Genomic DNA, 8558 nt, shown 5'->3' with positions numbered 1-8558 from the left:
ATGAAGTAGATGTAAAAATACAAATGATCACCAAAATGAAGAAGTTATTTTTTGTAAACAAACAAAAGTGATAAACCACTCACTGACAAACCAAGAGAAAAGAGAGACGATGCAAATAAACAAAATCAGAAATGAAAACGGAGACAATACAATTGACGTCACTGAAATACAAATGATAGCTAACAAACTGGACAACCTAGAAAAAGTAGATACATTTCTGCACATGTACAAGCTACCAAGATTGAATCAGGAAGAAATAGAAAATCTGAACAGTCAAATAACGAATAGTGGAATTGAATCAATAATAAAAAAGTTTCACAATAAAGAAAATTTCAGGACTGGATGGATTCACTACTACATTCTATGGAGCATATAGAGAAGAGCTAATATCAATCCTCCTGAAGCTAATTCAAAAAATATGAAGAGTAGAGGATTATCTCTAATTCACACTGCCCAAAGCAATCTATAGATTCAATGTAATCCCTATCAAAATAACAATGTTATTTTTCACAGAAATAGAAAACCTTAGCCTACAATTTGTATAAAAGTAAAAAAAAAAAAAAAAAGCCAGAATATACAGAGCAATCCTGAGCAAAAAGAACAGAGCTGAAAACATTACACTGCTTGACTTTAAAATATATAACAAGCCTATCATAACCAAAACCACATGATATAGTATAAAAATAGAGCTATAGACCAATGGAGCAGAATTGAGAACATACACACAAATACATATATATTATAGCAAACTCATCTTTGAAAAAACATCAAGAACATACAATAGCAAAGGATACCCTCTTTGATAAATGGTGCTGGGAAAATTAGATATCTATATGCAGAAAAATGAAACTGGACCTCTATCCCTCACTATATACAAAAATTAACTCACAATGGATTAATAACATAAATGTAAGACCTCAAAATACAAAACTACTAGAAAAAATAGAGAAAACATTTCAGGAGATTGGTCGAGGTAAATATTTTATGGTTAACACCACAGAAGCACAGATAACTAACACAAAAATAGACAAATGGGACTATATTAAACTAAAAAGCTTCTGCACAGCAAAGAAGAAATCAACAGTAAAGAAACAAGCTGTAGAATGGGAGAAAATATTTGCAAATTATTCATCCAACCATGGACTAATATCTAGAATACATAAGAAACCCAAACAACTCAGCAATAGAAAATGAAACAACTAATCTCATTAAAAATGGGCAAAGGACATGAATAGCTAATTCTCAAAAGTAAACATGCAAATACCGAACAGGTTTATGACAAATTGCTCAATATCACTAATCATCAGAAAAGCAAAAATAAAAACTGCAGTGAGATATCATACTACTCCAGTTAAAATAGCTCTTATTAAAAAGACAAAACATAATAATAACATGCTGTCAAGGATGTGGGTAAAGAGGAAACTCCTATGTACTGTTGGTGGGAATGTAAAACCAGTATGGACATTTTTCAAAACATTGAAAATAGAAGTACAATACCATCCAGCAATCCTACTACTGGCTGTCTAACCAAAGAAAATCATTATATCAAAGGGATACTTGCCTCCTCATGTTTATTGCAGCACTATCTAAACTAGCAAACATATGGCATCAACCTAATAGTATCCATCAACAGATGAATGAATAAAGAAAATATGGTGTGTATATACAAAGGAATACTATTCAGCCATAAAAAGAATGAAATCATGTTATTTGCAGCAACATAGTGAAACTGGAAGTCACTATGTCAATTGAAATATCCTATGTACAGAAAGACAAATCTCATATTCTCACTCATATATGGGAGCTAAAAAAGTAAGTCTCATGTAGGTAGAGTAGAATAATAGATACTAGAACCTGAGAAGGTGGGGTGAATGGGAAGAGGGATAAAAAGAGGTGTGTTAACAGGTACCAACATACAGCTAGATAAAAAGTTTAAGTATAGTTAGTTACAATGTGTTGTGTATTTCAAATAGTTGCAATGTATTGTATATTTCAAAATAGAGGAGATAACTTAAATTGTTCCAAACACAGAAATGATAAACACTCAAAATGATGGACACCTCAAATATCCTGACTTGATCATTACATACTCTATCCATGTAACCAAATATCACATGTAACCCATAAATATGTAAAATGCTGTGCATCTATAAAATTTTGTTATAAAAGAACATCAGAACAGCGAGAAGATGGCTGCCCCAGCAGTGTCCGGGCTCTCCCGGCAGGTGCGATGTTTCAGTACCTCTGTGGTCAGACCATTTGCCAAGCTTGTGAGGCCTCCTGTTCAGGTATACAGTATTGAAGGTCGCTATGCCACAGATCTTTATTCTGCTGCATCAAAACAGAATAAGTTGGAGCAAGTAGAAAAGGAGTTGTTGAGAGTAGCACAAATCCTGAAGGAACCCAAAGTGGCTGCTTCTGTTTTGAATCCCTATGTGAAGCGTTCTGTTAGAGTGAAAAGCCTAAATGACATCACAGCAAAAGAGAGGTTCTCTCGCCTCACCACCAACCGGATCAATTTGCTTGCTGAAAACGGTCGCTTAAGCGATACCCAAGGAGTCGTTTCTGCCTTTTTCACCATGATGAGTGTCCATCGCGGAAAGGTACCTTGCACGGTGACCACTGCATCTCCTTTAGAAGAAGCCACACTCTCTGAATTAAAAACTGTCCTCAAGAGCTTCCTAAGTCAAGGCCAAGTATTGAAATTGGAGGCTAAGACTGATCCGTCAATCATGGGTGAAATGATTGTGAGCATTGGAGAGAAATATATTGGCATGTCTGTCAAGACCAAGATTTAGAAGCTGGGCAAGGCTATGCGGGAGGTTGTCTGAGTGTTGGTTTTCTGCCATCAGTGAAAATTCTTAAACTTAGAGCAACGATAAAAAGCTTCCAGAACAGATGAAAAAAAAAAAAAAATCAGAAAAAAGACAAAAATGCTTATACATGCTATGACATTGTTAAGCCTTAAAAATGTTATGCTAGGTTGAGCCAGTCACAAAAGACTATACATTGTGTAATTTCATTTATATGTAATGCCTAAAAAAAAAAGATACAGAAAAAATTCAATTAGTGGTTATTCAAGCCAGCCAGGAAAGAGGGGACTGGGTGAAGAATGACTGTTAATGGGTACAAGATTTCTTTATGGGGTAATAAAAATGTTACAAAATTAGATTTTTGTGATGATTGCTCAACTCAGAGGATATACTGAAAACCATTGAACTATATACTTTAAATAGGTGAATTTGTGATATGTGAGTTATATCTCACTAATGCTGTTTAAAAATGGATACTAGCAACAAAAAAGAATATTGACTTCTAACTGTTGCTTAAAAATAACTGAAAGTCTACAAATCAATCTATATCATTTGGCTGTAATATATTTTTGAGTCAAAACACCAATTTGTTGTTTAATTCTTTTATCATCTTTTAAAAAGAGGAAATAGGGTAGAATAAATCAAAATGGACTGGAATAGAAGGAATAGAATAGAATAGAATAGAATAGAATAGAATAGAATAGAATAGAATAGAATAGAATAGAATAATCAGAGAAGAAAAGGAAGATAATAGAACACATAATGATCTTATGTATGAGTTACATTTTAAGGCTGGTGATCAAAATGCATTAAAAATGCTGATGTATGTATAATCTACTTCCTTTCTACCACTTACCCTCTCTGCCAGGCAAATAAATGAAACTACTGTATCTTCACATAAAATTTCAGACTGTGTTTAAATGTCTACTTACTCTGTACCTTTGCTGTTTGTCACATGAATGGGATTTCACTTTTCTGTAAACATGACAGAATTTTGTGAGAAAGCAGTATCCATCACTTTTCCAGAGGAAAAAAACCTGGATTTTAGCCAATGTTTATATGAATTACAACAGTGGTATAAACTATATCATTTTGGCAGGACACTTAGTTGTCCTTGTTTTCATCTGCCTTTTTTTGTTGTTGTTCAGCTTTGGTGTTCCTTAAAGTGTTATACCTTTTGACCAAAGTGACACAGGTTCATATTTGGCTCAGCCATCATTGCTTATGGTACAGCTCATGAGAAATTGCCAAACAAGAGTTTGCTATATCTGAGAGGGTTTTAACTCTAATATAGAAGTATCTTCCATCAAAAAAAGCAGAATAAAACAATCTTCTTTGTTCCAGTACCTCAGGGCACACACAGCCAGCAGAAGACAGAGTCATAAAGAGGGTACTGAAATTACAGACAGAAATACGCATAATGACAGCCTTGCAAGGCTCTTCACATTAATTCATAAAGTAAGCAGGGTTTGTAGAGTATATTTGAAGAAGAAGAAAAGAGGTCACCATTAATTTGTTAATTACAAGGTCTCATATAAGATTAGACTTCACTTAAATGAATTAGTAAAGCCAACACCAGTTGGGGATTGGTTGTAAAGCTTTTGAGAACAAACCAGGTGCTTTGTTTGGTACAGATGATGTCAAGAAGGAGTCAGTCTGAAGATATATGTAGGAGACCTGAGAACTATGAAGATGCAATGAGAAGCCAAGATGCTTATAGACTATATCAAAACTCTGTTGCTCCAAACCAATGCTATATTACAAGAAAAATATTCAGACTAGTATTACGCTCCCTGCCGATGTATGATTTCTATTGTGTTAATTTCAGCTTGGTGACCTTATTTTTAATATAATCATGACATTCAGAGTACCAAGAACTCAGCTGCTCCCAAGAGTATCATCTGTTCTGCATTAGAAAGCTTTAAACTGAAGAACAAAGTTTCCCCCGGTAATGTTATATATAGGGATATAATGTTATATATAAGGTTATACACAGGAATGTTATATGTAGGGATGTTATACATAGGGATGTTATGTTATATATAGGGATCCCTGGGCCACACAATTCTTCTGACTCTCAAAAAGTCAAGTAATTTCTCCTCCTTTTAAAAGGCTGTCTTCCTGGGGCTTATTTCCTCTTAGATGTTCTACTAAAAAAAATCATAATACCTTGAGATAAACATTCTATAGATTTTCCAGGTGGCCAGTTTATATGGTCCTATTTCTCCCAAGATCAGAACAGAGTTTCCTCTATCACCAACAAAAATCTTAGTTGTGAGACAGTAAAACTAAATCTTTTTACTGAACAGCTTGAAGTTTCACATTAGCCTATCTCTGTTGTTTCATGCAGCATAAGAAGTGATGGATGAAGCCTTAGGAGTTGGAAAGAACCAAGTTAAAACAATAACTCTTCTACTTATCACCCACACCACCTCAGGCATCAGTTAACTTCTCTGTTCCTTACATAATTAGAATAATAACACATGGTAGTTTTTATAAAATAATTATAGAGTGTTAAAATGTAATAATTAAAGTAAGTCTCAATCTAACAAATTTCAATTGAGTTTATTTGGGGATAACAGAAAGTTTAGTAGTCTTTCTGTATCTTTGTATCTTACTGATTTTCTTTCACTTGCTGTATTTTCCCTTTCAGATCTCATTGTGGTTTTTACTCATTAGCGGCAAAAATAGGAACTCTTGCTTCTCTCTTTGAATATGCCGAAATTGTTAGTATACAGAAATTGAATCGAAATCAAACACACAATCATCTCTTAGGACTAAAATATACAGAAAGAGAAAAAGTGAGCATAATTTTGCTCCAAAACACTGGATGTTGTTTATGCCTAGGGTAAAATTTTTCAATTTCAGCACTATTGGCATTTGAAGCTGGATAACTTGTTGTTGTGGGGGACTGTCCTGTATATTATGAAATTTTTAGCAACATTTCTGGCTTCAAGCTACTAAATGAAAGTACCACCACCCCTTTCCATATAGGAATCAGCTTATTGTTGCTCTAGCTTTCTTCCTGGAGAGTCTCTAGGCTGCAGGAGAGAAAGAAGATCCCAGGCAGAGCCCACTGGAATTCATGAGTTGAGGGGACGGAGCTGAGATTCAATAGAAACCACAGTATTTAGAGTTTGCTGTATAGATACATTGGAAAGATACATGACACAGCAGGAGAAAACATAGAAACCTGGGAGTGAGTTGAATCAGTGAACACAATAGATTAGAGTTCTGAGGAAAAGCCATATATCAAACCAAACAGAGAGAAGAGAGTGAGCAGAGTGGCACCTTGGTCACTCGAGAACAAATCAAAGATGTAGGTCAAAAACCTGTCAAAGAAAGGTCCAGAAACTTATGAAGATGGAAAGGTAGGGCAAAGCAAGAAAGCCAGCATGCAGGCAAGCCGCTGGAGCAGGAGACATGAGACACAAACTGCAAGATACTATGATAATAAGATCACTACCTGAAACTCAGAAAGAGTCAGATGATCTTTCCACTATTCTAAAAGTCAATTTGAGAGCCTGCAGTGGAAGCAAATAAAAAAGCTGATATAACAGTAGACATTTGAAGATTATGGTGGATCCTCACACTTAGCCAACCACACATGAGTCAGAAGTACTTACAGAATTACCAAATAACTAAGAGTCAGAAGTACTTACAGAATTACCAAATAACTAAGAGATACAAGGCATCTCTATATTGCACATTATAGAGTGTTAAATACTAAAGGGTTAAGCCAGATCTTAGATCCTTCTCTCATTCGCATGCATGGCACTCAATTATTTTGTGAATCTCTAAAATGTTTGCTTTCTTTCTTAGACCTGGCACCTTACTGTGATGCCCTGTTTGGTTATGAGAGTGTTCCTGTCAATATGTCTTCAATATGTCTTGCTTCCTCAACTGAATTCTGTGTCTCTTAAGGTCAAGAACTTCATCTTCTTTGCATTTCCCATGCTGCTTAGAAAAATGCTAAGTATTTAGAAGATGCTCTGTTAACCTGTCTAGAATGAATAATGAATATTACTATTCCCTGTGTGTGAGCATCTGTTTCAGAAATGACATGAGAGAACTGAGGGATTTGGGAAGACATTTCATGACATTGTGGGTTTGGGGGGTTCATTGTTATAGCACTAGAAATGATATTAAGTTGGTCACCTGGGTCTAATTTATTATGTAAATCTTAATGAATATAAAATGATATTAAATTAAACAATGAATTTAAATGAGGAGATTTAATGAGAAATTTCCATCTGCATATTTCATCTGGGCCACTGTTACTGCTTCCCATACTCTATATTAGGATACTCAGGTGTTCTGAGAAGATCAATGAACATAACATCCTGGACTTTTACAATCCATTTAGCCATTTTAAGATGACAGAATAGAACAAGTGAGAGTCAGTCACAAAAAGAAAAAGGAAGATGAAAGATGTGTGATGGTGGAAGGGGGTAGCAAGGCATGTGTGCTTGCATATGTGTCTACAGATATATAATTTTTATGATTTCACATATATTTATGGACTAAATCTATTTCTCTAGTAATCATCATTAAGTTTCTGAGAATAATGTTTATACATTCTCTTTGACAAGCACAAAAACATGTGCTGAAGGCTACCTTATATTACTTATGTTTGGAAAGGACACATGTTGAAAACGATTGAGAGGGAAGAAAACTGACTTTAGGCTAAGATTTCTAAGGTTTCATGGGAATAAGAAGTGAAAGTGATATGAAGGTCAAAGTCATTCTCACCAGGGTGAAGTTCCAATGTTAATCGTTGCTGTCTGGCAAACCAATAAAATTAGTTACAACCATAAAGCTACTACATCAATTCAGTTTAAGATATTTCATTGAGTAAAACTAATTCTAAACAACAGAAAATTCCATAACTTTGCTGATAACTTGGGTCTTTTTTCTCTCTTTGAAAAATGTCACTATGCTTACTTGTGTATTAAAATACAATTTAAAATATATGAAGAATGTATAGAATTGTGTAAATTTATATAATGTAATAGAAAATGTTAAATTGCCAAATGGTACATATGCTTTGATTATAATGATATAAAATTTTATAGGCATATGAACAAAATAGAGAAAATATAAGAACTTTAATTGTGCTAGGTTGTAGAGTTGTAGATGATTTAAAAAGTGCTGATATATTGTGGAAATACAGTTTTCCTTTTTTTAAAAAATTATAACATAAACAGTTTAAAAAATAAGATCACCTTTTTTAACCAGATACCATTACAGTGTTTATGGAATTCCCCAGGCTGACATATTAATCAAATAAAATGTCCATCCCATGTCTTTGATGTCATTGTTTTACCTTCTCATTTCCTTACATTAGAGGCAAAAGATCCATATCAAATTATGCCATGCCTTTTGAAAAATACATTTATGTGAAAACATATAACTCATAACTCTTGTTTTTTTCCACCAAAGAAAGTAGCTGATAATAAAAAATGTTCCATTTTTCATAGTACGAGCTCTGCCAATTTGAGCTTGTTGATGCATTTAAGTGTGATGACATTAGTTACACTGGCAAACACTCCAAAAGTGTACTTTCTTTTATAGCAAAATGTCTTTTAAATAAAACGTTTTCAAACCTTAGAAAGGAGATAAGCCTCATTATTACTTATCATTATTATAAATATAAAACTCTTTTATGTCATAAATTATAGATCCTTAAAAATGAATTATCAGCTTCAAGCTAAATACTAAAATAATTTTACTTCATAGCAATAT

The 8558-nt window shown here is 33.9% G+C and overlaps 1 pseudogene across 1 annotated transcript; it reads left to right on the top strand.

Annotated features, from left to right (window-relative positions):
- The first annotated feature begins 2189 nt into the window (after positions 1-2189).
- Positions 2190-2900, top strand: LOC105507259 (annotated as a pseudogene). The gene has a single exon (XR_001001065.1). The product of XR_001001065.1 is annotated as an ATP synthase subunit O, mitochondrial pseudogene (transcript).
- The last annotated feature ends 5658 nt before the right edge of the window (positions 2901-8558 follow it).

Source organism: Colobus angolensis, unplaced genomic scaffold (genome assembly GCF_000951035.1).
Source record: "Colobus angolensis palliatus isolate OR3802 unplaced genomic scaffold, Cang.pa_1.0 Scaffold147, whole genome shotgun sequence".
Classification (NCBI taxonomy): domain Eukaryota; kingdom Metazoa; phylum Chordata; class Mammalia; order Primates; family Cercopithecidae; genus Colobus; species Colobus angolensis.
Note: the sequence above shows the minus strand (reverse complement) of the source record. Positions and strands in the feature narration are given on the sequence as shown.